The sequence below is a fragment of the Xylocopa sonorina genome, chromosome 7 (genome assembly GCF_050948175.1).
Source record: "Xylocopa sonorina isolate GNS202 chromosome 7, iyXylSono1_principal, whole genome shotgun sequence".
Classification (NCBI taxonomy): domain Eukaryota; kingdom Metazoa; phylum Arthropoda; class Insecta; order Hymenoptera; family Apidae; genus Xylocopa; species Xylocopa sonorina.
Window position 1 is genome coordinate 8,753,515 of NC_135199.1, and position 24,233 is coordinate 8,777,747.

General features: G+C 48.7%; 1 protein-coding gene across 6 annotated transcripts in view; it reads left to right on the forward strand.

Moving 5' to 3' along the window:
• Positions 1-24,233, forward strand: part of LOC143425637 (uncharacterized) — a 121,959-nt gene that overhangs the window by 62,950 nt on the left and 34,776 nt on the right. The window contains exon 1 of one of the 6 annotated variants that reach the window (XM_076898595.1): positions 13,773-13,853. The exons of the other annotated variants lie outside the window; for them this stretch is intronic. The gene's annotated coding sequence lies outside the window, so the exon portion shown is untranslated. Of the gene's footprint in view, positions 1-13,772; positions 13,854-24,233 lie in introns of those variants that run through there. 6 annotated transcript variants of the gene reach the window in all.

Below are 24,233 nucleotides of genomic sequence, written 5' to 3' on the forward strand. Positions count from 1 at the left end.
CTGGCACGTGCACGCGACGGATTTTCCCAGTCGTTTTTCTTCGAAACCAAGCTTCGAACGCAATTTTCTTACTCTTCACTTTCATCTCGTTTTGGATCCTAGAATCCATCTGAAAAATTTCCCTGGGAAATCGATCGAAACGCACCGCAAAAATCACAAAATTCGAATCGATCCTTGGTCTCTATCCAGTAAAAAGCTAATCGCCCAGTTTCGAACTTTATAAACTCATAGAACGCAGAGCTTAACCGGTTTGACATCGAAGCGAGTCACGCGCTCGCTTCCTCCTCGTTGCTATTCGAAACACGGCGTTCGATCGACGAAAACTGTCCACTGGTGCAGTGGCGAGTGTCCCCGGAATCGCGTACAAGCGTGTACGCGGGGCTGAAACACGGTAAAAATGGCCAACTGTCGCTCGTGTAACTCGACCGCTGGGGGTATTTATTTACGATCTGCAAAGTTTATTGTCTACAAGGGTACTGGGCCGTTAATTGCGGCTTTTAGCTGGATTATTCCCCGGGTACACGGGGCTGCCTCGACGGGGAAAGAAGTCGATAAACGACCTGTTAATTTGTTGTAACTCAACCGATTCCAGGACCGTGCACGGCCACGGGGCGCTGCCGACTAAATGCCACCGGGTGGAACCGGTTCCAGGCCGTGTGTAACGACTTAGGACGCGCGCCGTGCCGTTGTTCAATTTATGTACGTTCCACTGTCGACACGCTCCGCCACAAAGGTGACTCTCGCATTAATTGCGTTAATCATTCCACGTTAGATCCCTCGATAACGCGGGGTCAAAGGAAGGGGGAATTGCATCCGTTTTAGAGCGAGTTGGGGCAAGTATGTATTTGGGTTAATCGTTGTTGCACGGCACAACCAACAACTTGCGTTTTCAGAGGTGGACGAATATCAGTTGAATTCACGTCGTGCTTGAAAAGCGCAATTTACAACGATACGTATAAATTGAGGTATTCGAGATGTACGATTGAAAATCGTTGAAGAGATTAGAACAGCTCCGTTTGTTTAGGATAATTAATATCCGCGACTGATTCATTTGGAAGGTTGCATAATAGCCGATCGAGAGGCAAAGTAACGGTGAACCACCGTGGGGAAGGAAATTATTCCCGCGGCGGGAATACGATCCTCGACGTTCGAATCGAGGCGCGCGCAAGCGCAGAGCGCAAAGTGCCTTGAAACGGGGAATCCACGACGAGAGGCCTCGCGCGACCTATCCGCGAACCCGATCTTCCTACCGTGGCCACGTCTCTTCACCTGACTTTGCACGCGTCTATTCCCGACTACGAATCTCCTCGACGCATCGCAAGAAAGTTGTGCACCGTCGTATACTTCCTGGTTTGCACCTGACCGTGCTGGGACTAATTAAGAAAATCGTTTCCACGTCGAGTAGGAACTGTTCCCTGTCGCGGTTGAATAAAGCTGGAACCTCAAATTGAAAACGAAGTGAGGGTTCGCGATTGACGATCACTTGATACATGCGAGGACAGTGGAGAATCACGATAGCTCTTTAAAAATGTTTATAGATCTGCAGATCAATTTTGTCTCTACCTGAACATTTAAGTTAGGACGCTGACTGTTGAAGTATACAATCTTGTATTACACGATGGTGTCACTGCTGCGCCCATGGCGCTGGGTTAACGCGTAACGACGGTACTTATATATTCATTATACCTTCCTCTTTTTTCCTATTCAAGGGACAAGTTTGCGGTCGGAACCGCCTCGTCCCATCGGCTGGCCGTGGGTCGCAGCCGTGGTGTCGTCCGTGTAAGAGTTAACGGTAGAAAGTGGGAAAGCTTAATTGATGCCGCGATTACTGGAACCGGATACACGATCGCCTCGTGGTGGTACGCGATAATTCAACGGCGTCGTGGCAGGGGCGCCTCTTAAAGGTTCACGCCTCGCGTAATGTTTACTTGGGCATGAGCGCGTGTTATAAATCATCCGGATGTATCGAAAGTCGTTGGCGACCGTGTTATAAATCATGTACCCGTCGGGATTTCGTTTGACGGACGCGTGGCATGGGTGAGAAAGCGAGTAACCGAACGCGGTAATTGATGAGGGGGCCCGCTTCCGAGCGAGAGGATTGGAAACAAAAATCTCTTTTTCAATTATTCCCTCGTTTCAGGACGCGGTAATGTACTCGACGCGAGATCGATATGTTGGTCAAGTGTTCGAAGTACAACCCTCTCGCCGTGCATCATCTGCATCCCCCTTTGTCATCGCTGGTTCCAACGTGAAACTCGCGCGACCCCTGAATCCGACCTGCGTCGCAACGAACGAATCGAATTCGATCAACGAACAGAGCGATATTAAAGTTCGCGACGGTTAGAAACCTGCCAGAAGGATTGCGGATAATTTGAGAAAGATAATTAATTAAAAATAAAGCATCGACTCGAGTCGATCGATATCCTCGTACCCCTCTCGTACCCGATATGAACGTCGACTGCATCGAGACTACTAATTTATTCAAATTGCCGGTGCGCGGCAATCACGGAACAACTTGTCCGGGACGGGTAGAAGAAAAATGGTAAAACAGACGGCGACGGTGTTTCCAATTTCCGGCGAATTTCCACGACAGCCTCTGGCAATAATTTCGCGTGCACGTCTAAATGTAACAGGGCTGGCCCGACTGGTTTTTCGCCGTCGACACGCGGCTGGGGCGTGTTACACGGGGCCCTGGCGTCGATAATGCTAATTTATTATCGATCCCTGGTGCGGCCGTGTGTTGCGAGCGAGACGCGCGTGGGCACCACACCGCGCCTATGCAAAATCGGTGCGCGCAGGTGTGTCACTTTCACGCCTTCTTTGGCAGCAGCGATGGGTCGCCCATCGTCCGTTGACACTCGCGAGGACGACGATGCACGCGAGGATCGCGTTACGGAGGAGCCTCGAGTCCGCGGTCGGTGGTCGCAGACCCTCGCGGCCATCGAAAAACGAGGAGATCAGGCTCGAGTTAAGTTTCACTGGATTCCAAACCTCTTCCAATCTGTTTACTTATTCTTTCTTCGTAGAAACGGTTTCTGATCGATTACCATTGATAGGAGGAAAAGAGAGGAAGAGGAAGTTAAAAGTGGCGCGAGCAACCCCTACGAGAAGCATCGTCCACCGCGATCACATCGTTAGGAATGAGAGAGGCGTGTAGACGAGGGTCCCCAGCAAATTGTCGAGTAATTATATCCGTCGTACCCAGTTTCGTTCGCGCGGGAACGTTTCAGGAGGACTGTAACGCGATCCCACCCTTCGCGTGTCCTACGAGCGAGGGGTGGCGTTCGATTTTAAATCAATTCCGGCCGCGTAATTGCACAGAGGCCGCGGACGGTTTGATTACGGAAGGAAAAGGCGATGGAAATTATCCGGGGCTCTCGTTTGGCTTCGAACGCGTGCATACGTGCGAGCAACACGCGCATGGCCACCTCCACAGCCGCGTTAGAACAATTTCAATTTCAACCCTCTCGCCCCGGCGTTTCTACTCGCTGCCGGGTTCATTTGCGTTAGAACCGCGAGCCACGCTCGAGCGCAACGGTAACTCCGCGTTGCTTACCTTATATCCTTTCATTTAATTGGAAAGCCCTCGGTGGAGATAGATTCCTCGCGCGGAGGCGTTTCAATTTCGGGGGATGCATTTGGCTCTCGCGCGTCATAACTCGCGTGGCTCTCGCCGTGGAATTTAATTGAGGGTTCAAGGAAAATATTGTACAGATGTAGACTGGACTTTGGCTTTTTCTCGCGTTCGATATTGGAATCGTTTTTCTTTCCACCGGAGAAATGGAAGTGAATTATTTTCGAAAAACAAATTGAAATATCAAGGTGTTTGTACGGTTGTTAAAGGATTAAGAAGGTTGTGAAATGTAGGAGTAGAGAAGGTAGGGATAAGGAAATAGTATAAATTGTGTAAAGGGAAGGTTTAGAGAGAATTTTGTCAACAAAATCCAAGACAATCTAAACGACGTCGCTGGTAGTTGCCCAGGACGCTGTTTAATTAGTGAAGTTAGCAGGAGCACAAAAGGGAGAGGGGAAAGAGAGTAATTATACAAAGCGTTCGCTGGGACTGCTGCGAAAAGTGATATAACTTTCTCCGCGCGGTAAACTTCAATTTCGTTTACAATGAACGCAGCCAGCGCGTCGGTGCGTCTAAAAAAAAATCCTCTCTTTTATATAGCGAAGAGATTAAAAACAGTGGACATCGGCGAACAGTTGCTAAAAAAAAAATAAATAAATAACGCGAGTAACTTTTCACGTCCGTGGAATTATTTTTAAAATCCCTCCGTGAAAGAACAACGGACGTTTGTATTAACTTCGTTCGCGAATAAAAATAATTATCGGGGCATCAGAAATTATCGAAAAGTTGTCGCGTTTGTTGTTCGAAAGTTACTTCTCCCTGGAAAAGTCATTACACGTTTTTTCATTGTAAATAGCGAAAGCTTTAATTAAAATACACGCCAACGAATTCCCTTTGATACCACACGTTTGTACGTAGCGATTGTTTTTTTTTTTTTTATTCATTAGCATCCCATATATTTTTGTATCCTTGCGCCCGTCAAACATTCCTCCTCGTCGATTTTTAATAAACAGCCGCGGATGAAAATCCGGAACCGGCAATGAACGCCCCAGAATATTGCTTCCACGTTGCAAACGAAATAAAACCAGCCGAGCAAACATAATAAAAGGTAACAAACGTGAAATCACTTTTTGAACCGCGTCAATATTTACAAAGTAGGATCGCGGATGGTTCCGCTGGTATTATTGGACGTGGCTCGCGAAAAATAATTCATTTATTAACGAATAAATATTATTCCCGAGCCATTTGATTATCAACAATACATCGAACATATCGCGCTCGAATTATCTGTCAATTGTCTCGCTGACAACTCTCGTACTATTTTAAATACACTGGTCATCGATGACGGAAGTGCATCAGCTACTTAAAATCGCAAAACATGAATGAAAATTAACAGTACCTGCGTATTCAACCGCATCTCTAATTAAAGGACGCTTCGAAATAAAATGTGCACCATCGAGCGACTAAAAATTATCATCGGATCGGAAGTGAAAAATTCATTGTCGCTGGCGCGATCTCGACGCGGCAGCCGAGCAGTTAATTTCATTCGCGCGCGTCGAAGGGGTTGAGAAACTTGTTCCGAAATGGCAACGAAGGATCTGTCGCGTGTCTGAGAGACAGACGCGCAGAGTACAGTTACCATAGGATGAAGTCGGCACACGAATACACGTATCGACGCGTATTCGTTGTCTGGCGTGTCGTAAGTTTCGCGAAGGCACGGAAAACCGAGTGAATGCCAGCCGCGGTGTATCACGGCCGGAGGATTTATTGGCGGCGGTGAAAATGCGTTTTCTCGCGGATAAATTCGTCGCTGGCGTTAAACGGCTGCCTCGTACGTCATTGGAAATTCATTGGCGTAACGGAAAAGAAAACCGGGGAGACGCGTGGGCGGTAATTCAACGTCTCGAAGCCAGATTTATGACCCGTGGAATTCGTCGACGGCCTGAATAATTGCCCCACGAATGTATAATTAACTTTCATTCCCAGTCGGAAATTTGACACTCCATTTTTTTCCCCCCCTCTCCTTTTTATCGATGCAAATCTGTTCAATTTATGAATTATTAGCCAATGGTTTGTCAACTCTTTCGCGCTCGATCTGATTACCCACGAGCGATGTTGTATCTGAATTCGCGCTGTATACGTCAAATTACGAAGGGGTTGGATCTAGGAGAGAAGAAAAAAGATCGAACCACGAAGAATTCCTAAACCTGTAGCCATAAGGACCACGCGAGTCTAACCAACCACCTTTTACCTCAGCGTAAAGGCGTAGCTCGACGAACGGAAACCCCTTTCGTGTATCCTGACCGCCATCAAGCTCGAATCGTTCGTCGCGTACACGCGTGGACAACGAACACGCGAACGCGTCGTCTTTGTTCGAACACAGGGTTGCTCGTCGAGGCTCAACAGCCAGAAGGGCGAAGGAGGGCCGTCTCTAAACGCCCACCTTTGTCCGCGGCGGGTCGCGCGAGATCGGGTCGACGGATCGGCGATGTCTGCGCCGCGAACACGGTTAGAAACCGCGGTTCCCTTGTTTTCCAATTAGAGAACCGGTACGACGTGTAGAACGACGGAAGGCTGATCACCCGGACACGTGGGGGAACCGCTTGGCACCGTGTACAGGAGGAAAGAATCGAGGTTTGTTACCCAGCCAGTTCGATGACGCCGCGCGTGGAGGGAGGAGGAAGTCGCGGTGAAAAGTAGTCGGCGATGTTTGCGTCGGATGTGTCTCTTGCTGGTGGGACGCCAAATAGGTGTGTTCAGCTCGAGAGCCTGGCACCACAGTTCGAATAATCCATTTAGAATGCTCCGTGATACTCTTATATTCGAAAGAAAGGGTGGTTCTGACGGATAACAATATCTACAGCAACTCTCTACGATACTTCAAACGAAGATTCTATATTCCTCGATTAACAGAAGACAAATCAGTACCACGAATAGAGAAGTATTCTTCTAATTGGTCCCCACGTAATCCTTCATCTGGGCTACCAATACGCACTGAACCGTGCGTACCTAATCGCATCGCAGAGAGCTCTGTAACCCGCATCCACGAGCGATTTTTACCCGGAAATGGAAAGGTCTGCAGCCGTCGCGGCCCCTGGGACCGGATTTCGCGTTGCACCGAGCACTGTTACCGGTGCGACGAAAACGCGCCCCCTCCTGACTGTTCGATTGTTACGTCAGCTGCCAGCCGGCTGATCGCATTGATTATTCTCGTCACCGGCACGCATCCGCCACGCGATGGAACTCGCTGACCCGGTTCGAGTGACTGACTTATCTCTGCCGTTGGATCTGTGCTGCGTTCGTCGAAACAGGAGGGGAACAGGAAGCGATCGATAGGGGATGGAAGCGTCTGAGTAGAGTAGATTCCAACGATCGACGCGTGTATTCTGATTTTTCGATATTTACTTTGGTGGATCGTGCGTTGAAAGATCGATGTAGCGTTTTAAGGGTGCGAAGTTGGGAAAATTTCGGGTGTGCGTATTTTGTGGAAATCTTCGTCAAAGCACAGAATAAGCGTAGCGTCGAACTTCGTTCGCGCTGAAAAGTGCAATCGCGGTCTACTCAAAGTTGCGTTACTGTTAACAGAGACATTTTCTGAAAATCCTTTCATCCGCGCGAAGAAGATTCCAGCCACGTCTGGAGCCCCGTCGCGCGTGCAATCGGGAGAGATTAAAAGGCGACAGAGAGGGTTGAATTAATGCAGCCTTCAGGGGTCGTGCCCTCTCCCTCTCCGTTCTTCTCTTATTCTTCTTCTATCAGATCCGATTCCTCTCGTTCGAATAACGCGTTTAACGTTCAACTCGCGACTACCCCGTGAATCTCGCCCTGTAAACGAAGGGCGCTCTATGGAGGCTTAAAAAGGGGATCGAGTGGCCGTGCCCAAAGGGACGCGGTCTTTCTCGAGCGAGCGAGTTAACTTCTCGCCGGATTACCAGCCGAAGACGCGTTTTGTGTTTGCCTGGCCGTGTTCCGGGGGGTGTTGAAGACGTTGAAAGCGGGCGTGGAGTCGCGTGGGATCAAAGGGACGCGGGACGCGCCGGAAAGGATACATAAAGTGGCGTCTGGGCCGGAAGCTTCGGCTTGTTTCGCGTTGTTCGCCTGAATTTTGATGCCACCGCCTGTCGGAGTTGGACGAAACTCGATTCTGATTTAGTCGGAGTTGCTAAGACTTGGGGGAGGCTTTGTGGAACCCTAGAAGGGGTGAATTTGCGTGAAATAATCGGATCTTTTATCCAAAGCCTCGTTCTGAAGATTAAACAAATGTACCACGTAAAATGTAACACGATTCATTAGTTTCGAAAGCTAAATTAAAAAAAAAAAGAAGAAAATTACTTCCACGAAGGAACCTGAAGAAATTCACTGATAAAAGGATTAGCGCAAAAGGTTTCAGAATTGCCAAGCGATCGATCCAACGAAAACGGCGGCGCGACGAACGAGCGTTTTATTTTCCATCGCGCGGATAGAGGGATGAAAAGCGGCGCGTTTCCGGTCGAGAGGAGGAAGACGATCCGCGGCAAGGGTACACGGGAATGCAGAGGAGACGCGAGGCGACTATCTCGATATTACAAAAGTTCGTCTAGACTGGATCGCGCAATGGCCAGAAAAGCCGGCGCCCGCATTTCTTACGGCGAAAGATTGCGCCACGGCGCGCCGGGTAATTTGCGGGAGCCAGCCGGCTGTGTCTGCGCGTACGAGCTGCTCTTTTTTCCGCTCTCCTCGGATCCTAGTCACCTGAAATAGACGACGACGATTGCTTCTTTGAGGCAACGAGTCCTCTAACACCAACTACGCGGTCTTTCGTTGTTCTCTCTCTTCATTTGGATCCTAGTCCAACTGTGGAGATAGAATTCTTCTTCTCTTTTCTCTCAATTTTTGTTCATCCACTTGCGCAGAATATATTTCGTACATATTTATATCCATCAACTCTACAATTCGATAAATAGTTAAACGCAATAGGCAAAGGAGCTGAAGGACTCGAATGGTGAAAAGAGGAAATCGATGGGTCCTCAGATAAATCGTCGTAGATACATGTACGTACGTTGCTTTCTTATTCGAAGAAATACGGTCGGAAGCGAGCCAGGTATTCCTCGTTTCCAGCGAATATCGCAGCGAGCGATGGCCCACCTTTCGGTACTATTGGTTCCCTTTTTACGCTTTAACGCGACCCACGTCGAAACGTAACCGACGATATCAATTGATTGAATTTCACGGTGCTCTCGCTGGACGCCTATAAATTTCGCAGAGACTCGATCAGCTGTGCGATCCACGCGAGCATACTTTTCGTTTCTCGAACTTCGAGCTTCCGTTCTGTGCCATTAAAATGAAGAATATGAGAAGAAATACCCAACCGTCGACATCGACGTTACGAAACAAAATAGAGAGCCCTCTCGCATCGAAAGTCTGAAAAAAAGAAGAATCGACGCTCGAAGACGCAACGCGTTCTCCTGAACATCCCCTGAATTCGTCGTAACCCAGATTCTACCCGCGACCAGGTAAAGTAGAAACGATTCTCCCGCGCGAAGATAACACCGTGAGGGTATTTGCTGCGAATTCGAGACGATAGCGGGGCGGGAGGGCGGTGTAACAATACCATTCGCATGTAAAATAATCGTATTCCGATACAGCGTACGAAGAGTGCCGGTTGCGCGCGTAACGTTCGCAGGAAATGAAAAGACTTCCCCTCTGGTAGGCGAGGCTGCTCTTTCGCGGTAACTGCATCGCGTCTGTGCTCGTCCCGGGGAATGGTTTCCGAGCACTTCGCGCGGAAAAACGTTATTCCTCGGGCATTGTACGCGGAACGAGTTAAGGAACGAGTGGATTTGTATTTCTGCCCGGTGAGATGGCGTACGTACGTACTTTTTCATTTATAATGGTAATAGCAGTAACTCGAGGGTAAAATGGTAGGCAATATCTTATACAACGTCTCTCCTCTTTGTCACTGCGAGCGGCACAATTATGTAAAAACGATGAAAGCGCGCGGAAGTTGTCGAAGAATCGCTCCTGACGTCGCGCGAAGTGGAACCAAGTGGTTCTGAACGGCCAATTGATTTTCGAGAGAGTATAAATTCACTCGAACGAGATGTTACACTCGAAGACCTCTGTGGAACCTGCGCTTTGCGCAGCTATGAAATTGATCGCATAGTTCCCAAGTACCATAAGACACGGTCATAATTAATTTCAGTCTAAACGTTTAATTTCTTAACGGGTAAAATTGCAATTTTTTAAATTGGCGAAACGCAGCCTCGAAGCCATCAGCCATCGATTTCTCGCGACGATCGTGACCATTTCGTGTCACGGTTCAAGTAGAATAAGCCGAAAGAACGTCCAACTACGATAGGGGCTGTCTCTACTGGGACCATTGCGCAGAAACGCACGGATCAACAGCGCAGGTTGATGAAGTTAAGTGGCCGGTCGGTGGCGAGCTAATTAAGTTAGTTAGTTTGGAGATTAGCTCGCAGGAGGCTGCGTTAACTTGGTGAATGTACAGAATGTGGGAAACGTTATTTATGACACTTTGAGGCCGCCCTCCTGTGTCGGCCGCGTCGAGGGCCAAACCTAAGCTGGGAAATTTCGACATCGCTAAAACGAGAGTTGGTATTTCGCTAGAATTTCGATCCCAACATGAATTTTATTAATCATTTATCTCTCAGCCCTAAAATTCTACAAAAATTACAACATTGCCAGTCTCAAAATTCTCAAATAAAAATAACTAAAAGTGGACACAGAACGCCTTCAACTTATCTCGAACATCCTTCGACAAATACTCATCGTCCAAACTCGTTTTTAGAGCCTTCATCTCGCGAAATTTCTGAAAAAATTCGAAACCTTTCGAACAACAAAATATAATAGAAATGCTCGCATCGAAGCGAAAAGGCACGCAGAATGCACGCGTGGACGAGACGCGAGGCAAGTTCCGACGGTAAAACGCAGCCGGGGCCTTAGCGGTGAATTAGCCGAGTTAACAGAAATCGCCGGAAGCGGTGGCCGGGGCCAAGACGTAAGGGTAGCCAAGTCGCCGCATACTTGGGCAAACTCGTCCGCCGGTAACCCGGAATAATTAATGGGTTATCGTTCCAGGCTACGGGCGCATACGTGTGCCCAAACTACCTCGCGTGCAAGTGGCCGTGCAACATTTATACGTTTACAGAAATCCACGGACGAGCATCCGCCAGTTCCTTTGTTTAAGGGCGCGAGTAACTGGGCTACGTTTTAGCCGGAGGATATTTTACAACCCTCGACTCGCACAGATTCTTTATCCTCGTGTTAGACGTGTGACGCATACGTTCTCTCGTTTGACTAGATAAAAGTCTTCTATTTTTACGTGGAAATTTCGTTATTCTAGTTTGTATTACGTTCTGAGATGCGTGAAAGTGTTTTAGAAAACTGAAAAATCTGCTGGTTTTATCGCGCGATCGTATCGAAGGGAAAGGGTGAGATTTCGTTATTCAAGTTTGTATTACGTTCTGAGATGCGTGAAAGTGTTTTAGAGAAATGAAAAATCTGGTGGCTTTATCGTGCGATCGTATCGAGAGGAAAGGGTGGGAAGGATAAACGATCGGTGATTCAGGTTGGGTAAGTGGCGAGGCAAACGCGAGCGGAATAATCCGCGATCACGGAGAAAATTAGCACGCTTCGACTTTCACCACTACGGGACGATCGTTTAACCGACCGGATAACCGTCCGGGTAAATAGATGTCCTATCAGATTCTGTGTCACGAAAGCGTGACACGCGAACACGTTTTGAATTAACACGTTACGAGCCCAACGAACCGGCCAAGTGGCATTGATCGAAAAGTTTGATCGGGACGATAAGCTGGGGAACACGGAAGTAACACGGGTATCGTTGTACGCGGTTGTATTTTCTTTCTGCGTAGAGTCCGCGTTTCTGCGCGAATGTCGTTTAATTCGTTCGTGATATGCGTTGAAGATTAGCGGGCCGCTTTGAATTGCTAAGCGTGCCTGCGTATGTTGACACTCGACGTGTCTCCAAGTTACATTTTGCGTTTAACGATTGCGATCTTATATCGAGGATTAATTAACTTCTTCTTTTTTGGTATTGGGCGTTTAGCAATATTTGAAGCTTTGCGAGAGTAGAGCGTGGAAAGAAATTTGATATTTGGCGAGTTAAAAATTTGTAGTTCTATAATAAATTTAAGTGCTTAGAAATTTGATGATTGAAATAATCTCGACGCTTCAAAATCTAAATAATAAAGCGAATATGTGAAAATTAAATTGCAAAGAGAAGTTTGCAATTTCTATATTTCTTGAATAGTTTATCTGCACGCGTATTTTCCCATATTTCACTCGACTTATCGGACAGCGATAAGTAAGCGCGAGTATCAGGTGGTACCAGCTAATGCATCACTTCGCACAATAATCCATCAGCCGTGTGAAAAAAAAGGAAAAAAAACAGGCGAGACGATCTTATTGTATCACGCGACTCGTCGACACTTCGAACCTGCTGTTCGTGTCGCCCGATGACGACCATTTTTATGAACGAGCCACTTGCCTCTACGTTCGTATTCTCTCGAAATAACTCTATTATCCTCGTAAAAAGTTATTCACTTTTTTACGTTACCAGAACGACGATGGAGTTCGATTAGTTCGATCGAATTATTATTATTTCATCTCTTATTATTCCTCAACGTTTCTACCGATCTTCACCAGCTCTATTCAAGAAGATTGATCGTCGCGATATATCTTATCAAGCCTTTCAGATAACGATTAACAAATACGATTATACATGTTTGAACTGCGAAGATGAATCATTTCTACTAACAAATAAATATTGCAATAAAAAATTACGACCGATGATAATCGTGACGCTTACAAGAAAGGATTGCTGTATAAAAAATATAATCACACTTAACAAAAAGAAAAATGTATTAATCCACGTGCAAGGAGAATCACGTAAGCGCGAAGAGTTCGATGGAAAACTAAAAGAACGAAAGAAGCGCCGCGACATTATAACGGTGCACACGCGGGTAATACGTTATGCTCGAAGAGAAACGCGCGATTTATCGAGAAACATATTCATTAAAGAGGAAAACAGGCACAAGTGTCACTCGACCTGGTTCCGGGTCGTGCAATTATGTTAGGAGCCTCCAGCGTTCTTGAGAACGTAGGAAATTGAAGAAACGAAGTGGTGGATGGGAAAAGTGGGGAGGGGGAGGGTTGGTACCTCGATTAAATTCATCTTCGTCCCTCGTAAAAAGCTCTTGTCTACCTCGATGCGATTCCTGTCGAAGCGTGCCGTCACTCGCAGTCACGCTCGGCTGAATCCCAAGTTCCGCCTCGAAAAGAAGAGGGAAGCGACCCATTTTTTCTCTTTTTTTTTCCGTCGAATCAAACGCACCCTCGGCCGGACGCCTCCTTAATTAACAACCCTCGAGAATGTGACGCACGAGAAATTTGTTATCCAAGAGACCATTAAATTCTGATCAAAGCTTCGTCGATTATCCAATTCGAACCGAATGAACGCCACAAAATTGAAACAATCAAAATAGCCAGCCTCGAATTTACTTTTCATATCCGGTCGCGTAACGTGTACAGAGAGAAGGGGTTGAAACAACAGCGCACGCAACACGTTTTCGCGAGGACACTCGATCCTGTCGGAAGAATAATAGCCGAGGCGCGAGGGAAGGAAACGAGGGCAGATGATGGGTCTCCTCATCGTCTGCTCCCTTCTCTCTCTCCCTCTTCCTCTCTCTCTCTTCCGCTACCTTTCTCTCGAGTTAAGTGGTTAGTAGTCGGGAAACGGTTTCGATTAGCCAGCTCGTTGAACCCGAGCGACGATCGACGTCTCGCGAGAGACCCCGCGAGGATTCCAACCGAGGAGGATCCTCTCTTTTTTTTTTCTTCACCCCTCTGTCTCGCGTTCCACCAACGCCACCCTGTGGCCAGGGTCCCTCTATATTGCGTTCGCCTGCCGGTGATCTATGACGACGTGAACTCGTTCGATGGCGAAATTGGAGGCAATTGTTTCGCAGAGAGGACGACTCGGATTCTCCTTGGCCGCGATTGAGTTTTCTTTCCCCGCTCTGTTGGCTTTGTTCTTCTCTCTTAATTTCCGCTTCGTTTGCGCGCGAAAAAGCGTCTCCTCGAACCAATGTTTGTGAAATCTGGAAATCTGGATGCTTCGATTCGAATTATGTTCACGCGACATTTGAACGTTCTCGTTTGTTTTCAGAGAACGGATAACGGAAGAGTGTAGCCGCGACGAAGTGGTAGGAACATCGAAAAGACGACTCGGTGAACAGGTGCACGGTCGTGTCGAAGGGTGAGTAGCTGAACGCTGCGCGCATTTTAAAGAATCCCGCGGGCGTGGACGTCTCCGTCTTCCATAAAGCCCGGCTCTAACAAACTCAAACGGAATTTCGCTTATGACATACTTTTTCGCTGAATCTACGTGTTTGCCGACGGCTTATTCCGCTCCCTCGTCTTCTGTAAACACACCCCGGCCGAATCTACCGACGCGCGGTCCCGCGCCCTCTTCCGGTTGCGCTCTCATCGGCCAGACACCCGTTCTCGCCCCGTGCGCGGAACATTTCAACGCCGTCGCTTTAATTTCAATTTCACTCCCCCATCGCAGCCACTAATTCTCATTTCCCTCTGTACAAACTAAACTTCCACTTTGAACGAACATTATTATTAAAAACTTCATACGATTCAAAGCTTTTCGCGTAATAGAAAAACCATGTTCTCGTATACATACAGTTAACGCTCTGTAATTCTCTCTGGTCCTCAAGTTCTTCTCGAATCGATGGAGAAGACGAAACAACCCTTACAGACTCTATCCATCGTTTCTATGGACGAAGCACACGACGGCAGCTGTGTCTGAATCATTGAAATCGGCAAGCGAGAGAGGTGTATCGCGCGATCGGTCCGTCCAGACGCGATCCAAGCGGACAGTGGTATTAGTGGTACACGTCGGAGGACGCGATACGGGCCGGCTGCTCGTGTCGTCTTTATTCCGGTTGCTCGCTCGACATGCTGGTATCTCAGTCTCCGCATCTAATAATAAACGGGTCGGGCATTGTTGGTAAATGGGTCGAACGGCACGGCATCTACCGATGTATCGAACGCGGCGCGTTCTCCAGCACCCCCGTCGTCCTACGTACACGGGTGGAGCAGTTCTGCATGAACGAGACGCGGCTGGCCGCTTGCATAATACGCCTCTGCCCCATTCTGCTCGGCTGTCCGTACCGTGACACGTGCCGGGGCGAATGAATGCGCTCGAGAATCGGCACAGTTTCTAACTTCGCGATGCGATGCTGGATACGCTGGCTACGCGATGTTACGAGACGAGTGGGTGGTCGCGTTCGTTGAAATTTCGTAGCTTTGGAATTGGGGTTGGAGTTCTTTTGTTTTATGTGGGTTTAGATATTCTTTGCGATCTTCAGGTAAATAAGGAGTAACCGAGATACACCGTTTTGCGTTGCATCGTTGACGATATTCGTTCCACCCGTCAGGGGGTGGGAAAGGGAGTTTGCTCGAGAAACATCGGATCGTTCAAAGACCGCCGCGGTGTTCGAGCATAATGTTGCATGTCGAGATTACGTCTTGAAGCAACAGCAGTTTACGAGAATTACCTGCGCGTACCCGCGTTATCTAAAGTACGCATCGTTCCGACCTAACAACCCCCGCATATTCTTCCCGGTAATCCGTGTGCAGGTGCCCCTCGCGACGAGGATCACCTGGACCGTAACGATCGTGCGGAAAGAGAGAGGGGTTGGTCGAAGGAAAACCGAGGCTGAGGGTTGGGCTAACCGTTTCGTTGAAAGCCACAAATCCAAGTGTCGCGCGTGGGCGAGGCGATAAATTCTGGTGCCGCGCGAACCGAGAGGGTGGCGCGGCGGACTAAAGATCGACCTGCCCGCTCCGATAATATAGGTGGGAGCCACCGCAAATCCAACTCTCCTGCGGGAAACTAGCGCGATAAATCCACGTTTATCTGTCGCGCAAGGGACAATCAGTCGCCCCGTGGACGGTGAAATAGGGCCGCGCGCGAGGCTCCCACGCCTTTCGCTCAGTTTAATAACTTTCCGTCTCTGGATTCTCGATTAACACGGTGATCGACTTAAAGGAGGCCTTCGTTGATCCTCGAAATTCGTCCTGTTTCGTTTCAAGTATGATCGAGTATCGATGTAATCGTCGAAGGAACGAGGAAGCTGGAGAACTGTGGGACGTAGAACAGAGAAATGCTGAAAAGAGATAAAGATCCCACGCAATTGTGTCTTTCTTTCGTATGAAACGCAGAAACGCTTAGAAAAATCGCGAATGGTCGCCTATATGTCTGTACGAGAGAGGAACCTCGCGAACCGAGAGGGAGCAGGAGGGAGAGAGGAAGTCGAAAGTAAACGGCACATCTGTTACAAACTCCCAAGTCGTTTCCTTGACTCGTTAAATTGCGGCCCCAAGGAACGGTGGCAAGAATTTGAAACTGTGCCCAGTCGCGCGGTCTCTGGCCTCGTTCGTCGGTGCATAAGTTAGGCGAAACACGGTTGGTCAGACTCCACCCTGGCTGCAACCTCCTCTGGGTCCGCCACCGCGCGCGATGGATCCCGACAGGCAGGAAAATTGCTTTTTAGTAACTTTGGACGGTGCACCCGGACGATCTAATCCCCGAAGACGCAATCTGTGTCGGCTGCTGAACGGGCAGCTGCGAAACACTTGCCACGTACGTGACCATCATTCTGTCGTTAATCGAGGGAACGGGTAGAGCCGCTTTATTTATTTTTAGCCTCTTTCCGGGAGAACTGTTTGTTGAACGTGTTACGCGTTTATCATCTTTTTCCTTCGTGTTATTCCAAATTATTCCCTCGATCGATTCATCTGGACACCAAACAGGTTCTTCCAGGCTTCAAATTTACGTCTCGAGTTTTTCACGTTTGCATTCACCCTTTACGCGTTTTCGTTCTTTCCCTTTTTCAATCTGTATTAGATCGCAACGGTACTTCGCTGAGACTGGTCCATCAATATTGAATTAACATTGATTAAGGAAGTCTGTCGATTAACCCTCTCTAACTGCCTTTTTTTAGAAAGCGAGCCACGCCATTCGATGCTGTTGTATTAGAGGTACGCGTGGACCTCGTAAATATCGCGAATGAATCTCTACCCTTAACAATGACAATTAGAAACCCAAGTTGCAGCGGCAAGTTCGCGGTGCATCGCGAATTATGGCCGGCGCCGCGTAGTTTTTCGTGCAGCGCGTCGAGGGGGTTGGCGGTTAGAAGGCGAACGGAGCAATTTCATCTCAGGTAACGCAAACTGATACAGAGGAAGCTTTGTTCCACGGTGAGTCGCGCGATACGCCGTACGTTTCTCACCCCCTGTTCGTTCTTCCTGCGCGGGGCACTGAATCTCCGCCGTCGGCTGCGACCCACCCCTTCCAAACGTCGGCTGGGATTAACAACGACGCGACCGCTAATGAAACAGCCCGGTGGTCAGATTAAGCCGCTCTTCGCGCGGTTAACTACTCGCCTTGGACTCTCCTCGTTCCATCTTCTTCTCCATCCCACCCCTTCTCGATATCGCGTCTCAGTCACATCTCAAGATCACGTTCTCAGACTTCTTTTCTCTTCGCCAAAGAAATTCTCGTTTACAATTCACGCGACAAAAATGGATACAAAATATTATTAAAAACAGAAGAAGAAGAAAAGGAAGCATATCGCACCCGGAAATCCAAAGACGAAACCATCCGCCCGTAGTATCGTGTCCCAAGATCCCACCGTGGCTCACTTCCGGTTCTTTGAAGTCCACTTAATAAATAAAGGGGCTTTGCAAGGTCCTGGTATCTCCCGGAAAGGGTACCCTTCCATGTCCCTCGTAACTCTAACGCCGTAGGTCCGCTCAGAGGAAGAGAGAAGGAGAACTTGCACGTTCGTGCCCAGGCTCCGTGGACCAATATGTATCACAGGCTGGCTTCTATACCCGGGATAGCGTTGTAATTCACCGCGACTCGTGTTTCATCGCCAGCCCCCACGGCTAGGTTGGGCGTTCGCCTACAAAGTGGCCGGGTGTACCCGTGCTCTGGATGGATGGAACACGCGCTTCCTGTTCCGCGTAAAATACCGATGTAATTTCGGCCCGGAACGGAATTAAATCAGCTGGTGGAGGAGGTGCTGGCGGAAGTAGCCTCGGCTCTAAGGTATGTCCCGGTATAATGAACGCGGTGCTTATGGCGTTCGATGATTAAGTTCCGGTGCCGCGGGACGCGGTTAATTAGTTTGATTTGATTAAGCGGGGAGATTGGTCTTTGTTAGTTAAACTGGCCTCGCAGGGAAGAAAAAGTACTACGTAGTACCAGGAGTTGGAATTTTACAGTCGTTTCATTTATTGGAATAACTGAGTACCTCAAAATTTCAGTTGAAGTCACTGCAAATCATTTTAAAAGCATCCACAATATTCGATAGACACGAACAATATTGATATTGTGTTAGAATTGGGATATTTGATATAATTAAATATAAATTGTAAGAGAGTGCTAATAAAACTTCTGAAACATTAATCGCGCAGTAACAGTACTTTTTACCCAGCAAATTCCACGGAACCCCTCTTTAGCCTGAAACAATTACAAAAGAACGAGGCACCGTACAGTTCCCCAAATATTTTCGAACGCCATAAAGACCCGGAACCACCGAGCGAAGCGTCGGTCTAAGGAGCGCGGAGTATTCCGAGGAGCTCGTAAAAGAGGGTAGTAAAAATCCGGCTCCATACCAGCGCGAGTCGCGCAACTCCGTGGCGGATGAAATCATCGGCCGGAAGCGGTGTCTCGCGAGTGGCTCGCGCGCGATAGACGCCCGTCCGTTCCGGCTCCGTTCGATGTTTAAAAAGGGCAAGAGATACGAACGCGAAAGGAAGGAGCGGTGAAAAAAAATTCAATTACACTCGGGGCAGATCAAAGGCGAAAATAGCCAGGTTGGTTTCACGGCTGCGCCCTTTACGCGTCTATGCCGCTTAATTAACAGGACGGCGATGACGAGTAAAGGAAACACAGAAGCAACGCGGGTCGCGCGCGCGAGAAAGCGCGGCTGAAGTCAAAGTGGAACGAAGAGGGTGCACGAGCGAAGGAAACAGCTGGGCTGGGTAGGGGTGGGAAATGGTACTCATTAGCCCGGTGAAACTTCGCAGCGAAATGCACTTTGCGTATCGGACGTAAGCGTCGTTGTCGCAAGCCGGTGAAACGAAGCTCCATCGTCGTACCGCGAATAGTTTTCCACTGGTTTCTTTTATCGGCTCCCTGGCTCGGATAAGCCCCCGCGTATAATGGGAATTCCATATTTGTGTCAAGAAGCGATCGATACCGGCACGGGTCGTGTGCGCCGCGCGTTCGCCGAGAATAACAAGAATACTCCGCCAGCAGCGTTTAATGCACGCCTTGTAACCGCGCATGACTCGAGGAGGATCAGCCCTCGGATGGAATTCGAGGCTGGCTGGTTTATAGTTCGCCACCACGTGTGGATAGGACGCGTGGAAAGGTATCGACGGGATGATCTTCGACCTTGGATACTCGCTGTTTTACGATCGAGTATTAAGTGGCTTTTACGACCGTCCTTTCTTTCGGATCGCATCGATGCGTTTGGAGCTTCGTTCCTTGGGGACTTTACATTTGGTCGAGAAAATTTCTTATTGGCGTGTGTTTGTTGTACCTACGTTACAAAAGCGATCAAGATCGACAGCAGTCGTATAGAAATTCAGAATCGTCTTCTGAATTTCTTTCCTTGCCAGTTTGATTCACGACAGTACAGAGACACCTTAACAACTGCACAGATCCAGTGCAGTCATTCAGGGGTTCCGGTATTATCGCCACGAGGGAAGCACAAATAGCGCGGCATAATTAAACCCAGCGGGGTGTTCGAACCCCCCTCGTTGGGTCCTCGAACAATCGTCTTACATACGTCCCGCCCCTGTCCCGCGATCCTCCACGGTGGACGGCGCATAATAACCGGGAATGTCGCCAGCAATTCCGTAATTAGTGGCCATTTTACCCCGAGTCGTCGTCGTTAAAACGCGACGAGGATGAATCGCCGTGTAATTCGGTACGCTCGCGCCACGAATCGCAATTCGCCTCACCCTCTCCGCGTCTCCTGGTGGCGAACAGAGGACGGGGATGGTATCTGATTTATAAAGTGCCCAGCTTGCGAGCACCGTGGCGAAAGGGCTCGTGAGAGGAACGGAGGAGACGGAGGGTGTTTATTCTGTGCAACTGCGCCACCGTTCTGCCTCTTCGTGCGACGCATAATGGTATACTAATTCGAAGGGACGAGAAGACGGGGTGGCGTGAAAAGGTCCACGGTGGTTGCCTGCGCGGAATCACACGCACGAGGTAGAGGGAGAGGGATGCGAGAACGGCTCGACTTCCGTTGCTTCTTCGCGTTGGTCCTCTTCGAGGGCATTCAGACGGTTTTTTAGCAGGACTGAAGGGGTTGGCGAGTAATTCGTTGCGTCGAGTAAGGACAGCGGGTGGAAATGAGTTTCCTGCGAGCCCTTCGAGCGGTAAACTTTAATACCAAGGGCTGGATGGCATTGATACGCGAGACAAATCGAGGATACCTCGTACGTGGAAGCAATTTGGTTATCTCCTTCTTTTGTTAATGGGGGTAGCCATTCAGGAATGTCTGTACTGGTGTTTTAATTCGCGGAGATGAGGAAGGGGTTAGCGATTCGAACGAAGAATTACCACTCGCTCAGTTACTGCAACCGCTGGCATAATTCAGAGTCGATTCCCAAGGCGGCTTCAAGTTCGACTGAAGACACGACCGCAGAAATGAAATATGCAATCGCGGTGAGACGCGGCCCACCATCAGCGCCTTCGCGAATTGGTACCGCAAATGGCGGCGATTCCTCCGGAACCGCGATCGAAACGACCGCAGAACGACGAGGCGTGTCGAACGGGTTAAAAGCCAGGCAAGATGCAGAACCGTTACAGACGGCAGCCCTAAAAACGGATCGCCAAACGCGACGGCCACGGTGTTCACGGACCAATTAATTCAGAGAGTCCGTTCACCTGACTCGGCCAGGCAATCAAGCGAGGCGAAAATATTCTGTTTATCTCTATCCAGCAGTGGGAACTGGCAGCGTCGAAAAATCGTGGACACGAGCGACTCTGTCTACGGGGTGGCCTCGTGGAAATAGCACAACTCTTACTCGAACTAATCCTAACACTTCCAATCAAAAAAGTACTCGATGTACAAAAGAATTCTCATCATAGATAGAACAATTTTTATTAAAAATACTTTCTCAGAGCAACGACAAATTTGTCGAATTATTTGACGAGAAACCTAACATCCACCATAACGCATACCTTGAAAACGAGAGATTTTTCTTTTACTGTACTAAATGATTGAACTGAAACAATTGCGAGGTTCATTCGAAAAGATGAAATTAACCGGAGTTCTAATTAGACCGCCCTGTGTATGCGCGCGAGGCTGAATCGCGATTCGTACCGGCAATATCCAACAGGAATTCGCTGTGGCAAGTGTAGAACGTGTAAGCGGGCGCAGCGGTTATCGCAGCCGAGAGAAATTACTATGGAAATGCATAGACGTATAGTACCAGCGATTATTACGGGGCAGACGGAAAGTTACCCGCGTCCGTCGAGCAGATCGACTCGGCCGATATACCCGGTACGTCCTACGCGGGGCCGATCGGTCGAGACACGGCACGGTCGAACTGTCTAAATCAATTTCACCGATTGTTACGAGTAAATTGGAGCGCGCTCGCTCGAAACAGCCCCGCGTCGTGTGCCGTGATAATCGTTTAGGCGCACGGTGAACGAGCCGCTAACGATTATGCGCCGTGACATGTTTATCGTGTGCGAACGTGTCGCTTGTAACATCGGAATGTCTCTGACAATCGGCACGATTGTTCCGTAACATGGAAGGAGGAGTGTAAAATGAAAATTCTCTGCGTTGTTATTTGATCTCGAGAGTAATTCAGCGAAGAGAAATGTGAAATGCTCGTAGATGGAATATCTGTTTAAGTTTCGAGGGCAGAGAAGAATTTTTTAGCTCGTGCGATTCGAATTTGTAACCCGTGAAGGAGTTAGCGGAGGTGTCGAAGGGTTTGTCGTAGGTGATGGGAATTATCGAAGATTTTTTGATCCCCGATGCAAGTTGCAGGCGTGTCCTGCGCGCAGGCTTATAACGTATAGAGGATTTTCCCGGGGACTGGGACGTATAAAGGGATTTTTACTTCGCGGCTGGTATACAGGGAAATTTTCCACTTCCCGCGGCGGCACGTAACAGAATTTTTGCCCCGAATGCGACGTGTAATGGAATTTTTCACGTTCAGCTTTAGCACGTAGTAGAATTTTTACCTCGAACGTAATATATAGCGGAATTTCGCCCTGATTGCAGCGTGTAAGGGAATTTTCCCTTTAGTACACCGTGCTGGTAAAAGTGCTGTAATAAAATGACACGGAATTTAATCAGTGCGCGGATACCACCGTGTGTATCTTACCGTCCGCTCTTGCTCGAACCACCTGCACGTTATTTTTTAAACAATCTAAAAATAATCGACTCGACTTTTTCAACCCTTAAAAACAGAATTCTTACCCTCAGACGTGATCCAGATTTTTACGATTATTACCATGGTCGTCGTTATTCTTCCCGCGCGGTTACGATCTTAGCCAAGTAGAGAGGGTCGAATGCAAGTGGTTGCAACGCGAGCAGAAAAAAGAAGGCACGGTTACGTTCTACGGTTACACGGTGTACGCGGGCGGCGACAAAACGCCTGGTACCTGCATATCGGTGGCCGTGCAGGTTGCACGCCGGGCAATTTCAATCCGGACACGGTGGGCGTCGAGATATCTTGTCGTTACGTGGCACGTTCCACCGCTCGACCCACGTGTCCGCCATTTACCATTTACCGCGGCCCGCTTTCTTAGGGAAATTGGCGCCAGCCATAAAGACTCCCCGCCCGTCGCGATTCGTCCCACCAGCTGCCGTCAAGCTTCTATTTTCCCAGCGGAATCAATTTTTGATACGTGACTGGATCCCTCGATCGAACTCTCTCTTGCTTTGTGTACAGAGTTTTATGAAAGTTTTACGAAAGATTTTCATTCATTCTTACACAATTACGCTAGATGTTGTTCTCAGCCCATTTGCACGTAACGTCAGGGTGTTGAGTGTAAAAGAGTTGACTGCGAGGCCTGCGAAAAGCGCAGCATCGAACGCAATAGCGCGAGGAAGCAGCCAGCCGGCAAGGCTCTGGGAAGGCTTCTTAAAATTAATCTAATCAGACGTGGAAGGGCGCGCCTAAGTGGATTCGTACATTAACAGCGAGGGCGTTTAGCGTAAGGTGGCCGAGAGGGTGGCTTCGAGCTCGTTCCAGCCTCTAGATTTACCTAGCGCTTCTATTAAGGACGTTCATTGACTCGCCGAATAATTGGTAATTAGTCTGCGTGCGCGAGAACGTCTTAACTCGCCACCCTTCGTCGACCACCCTCTCTGCTCGACGCTGCGCGTACAGGCGTCAGACGTATCTCGTTAATAAACTTCGATCGATAAGCGTGACGATATATAATCCCCTAAATTTTTGCAATTTCCACAAAATTTCGCGATGAAACGCTCGATACGGAACTTTCAAAGCCCAGTCCCGCAAATGGCGGTGAATTTAACCAGGCTACTTAAACCTCGAACGAGAGGATCGCGAGGATCCAGCCCATCGGTACTTCATCCAACGTCATAGCCCGCCGCGCGCTCTTTCAGCTCTACATCAAAACTAATAATGTCCATTTCGCGGGAAGAGGCCGCCAGAGGATTCCGACAGTGCCTCGCAAAAGGGCAGACAGCCGAGGCGAAAGACAAGAGCCATCCCGCGACGTGAAAGCTCATTTACCGAACCACCACCGCCGAGGGCCGTGGCTAATGGCGGCGAATAAATTATCACGGCGTTACAAGGGGGCGGCAGGGACAGGATGCGTTCGACGCGGCCGCGATCTGTCGCGGGGATTGCGTGTCGATCGTAATTAATTACGTCGAATCGGCGGCCCGTTTAAGGGACGCGAAAATTGCTTCGAACCGATCCGGCCGGCGATAACCGTGTACGGGGTTTCTTGTTTCGACTGTCTAATTGGCGCGCACGACTAATTGGCCATGTCTGCCCGGTGACGAGCAATTAAGACACCTTGGGGGCATTTCGAAAGCGGCTTTGGAACCGGGAGAACGTCGTGCACCGCGAATCGTGAGGAATGGCGCTCGCCCGAATCGTTTCGAGTTGATCGATGAATTTCGTTGCCCCTTTTTTTTTCTTTCGAGACAGTTAAATGCTCCATGAATTGCGTTCCATGCACTTTTCGGGAAGACGTAAAAAAATTGTACTGCGGCGGGACTGCGAGCTATACCGAGAAAACAGTAATTGTACAGATTCCTGAGATTTAACTTCTTTCGTATAATTGGAGAGGAGTGATATACTAGAAATATGCACCTCCTCGTGAATTTAATCAATATTTTGAAAAACTACAAAATATCCTGTACACCAAGTATATCTCGCTTGCGAGATAAATGTGAGAGTCACTGGTCTCGACGATAAATCCCGTTAGCCACCGTCTCATCCCGCGGAAACAAAAAAAAAAACCACCACCACTAACCGTCCACAGAAGGGTTAAGAAAAACTTTCGCCCCTGCTCCCATCTCGCTCCATCGTCCGAGGCGTA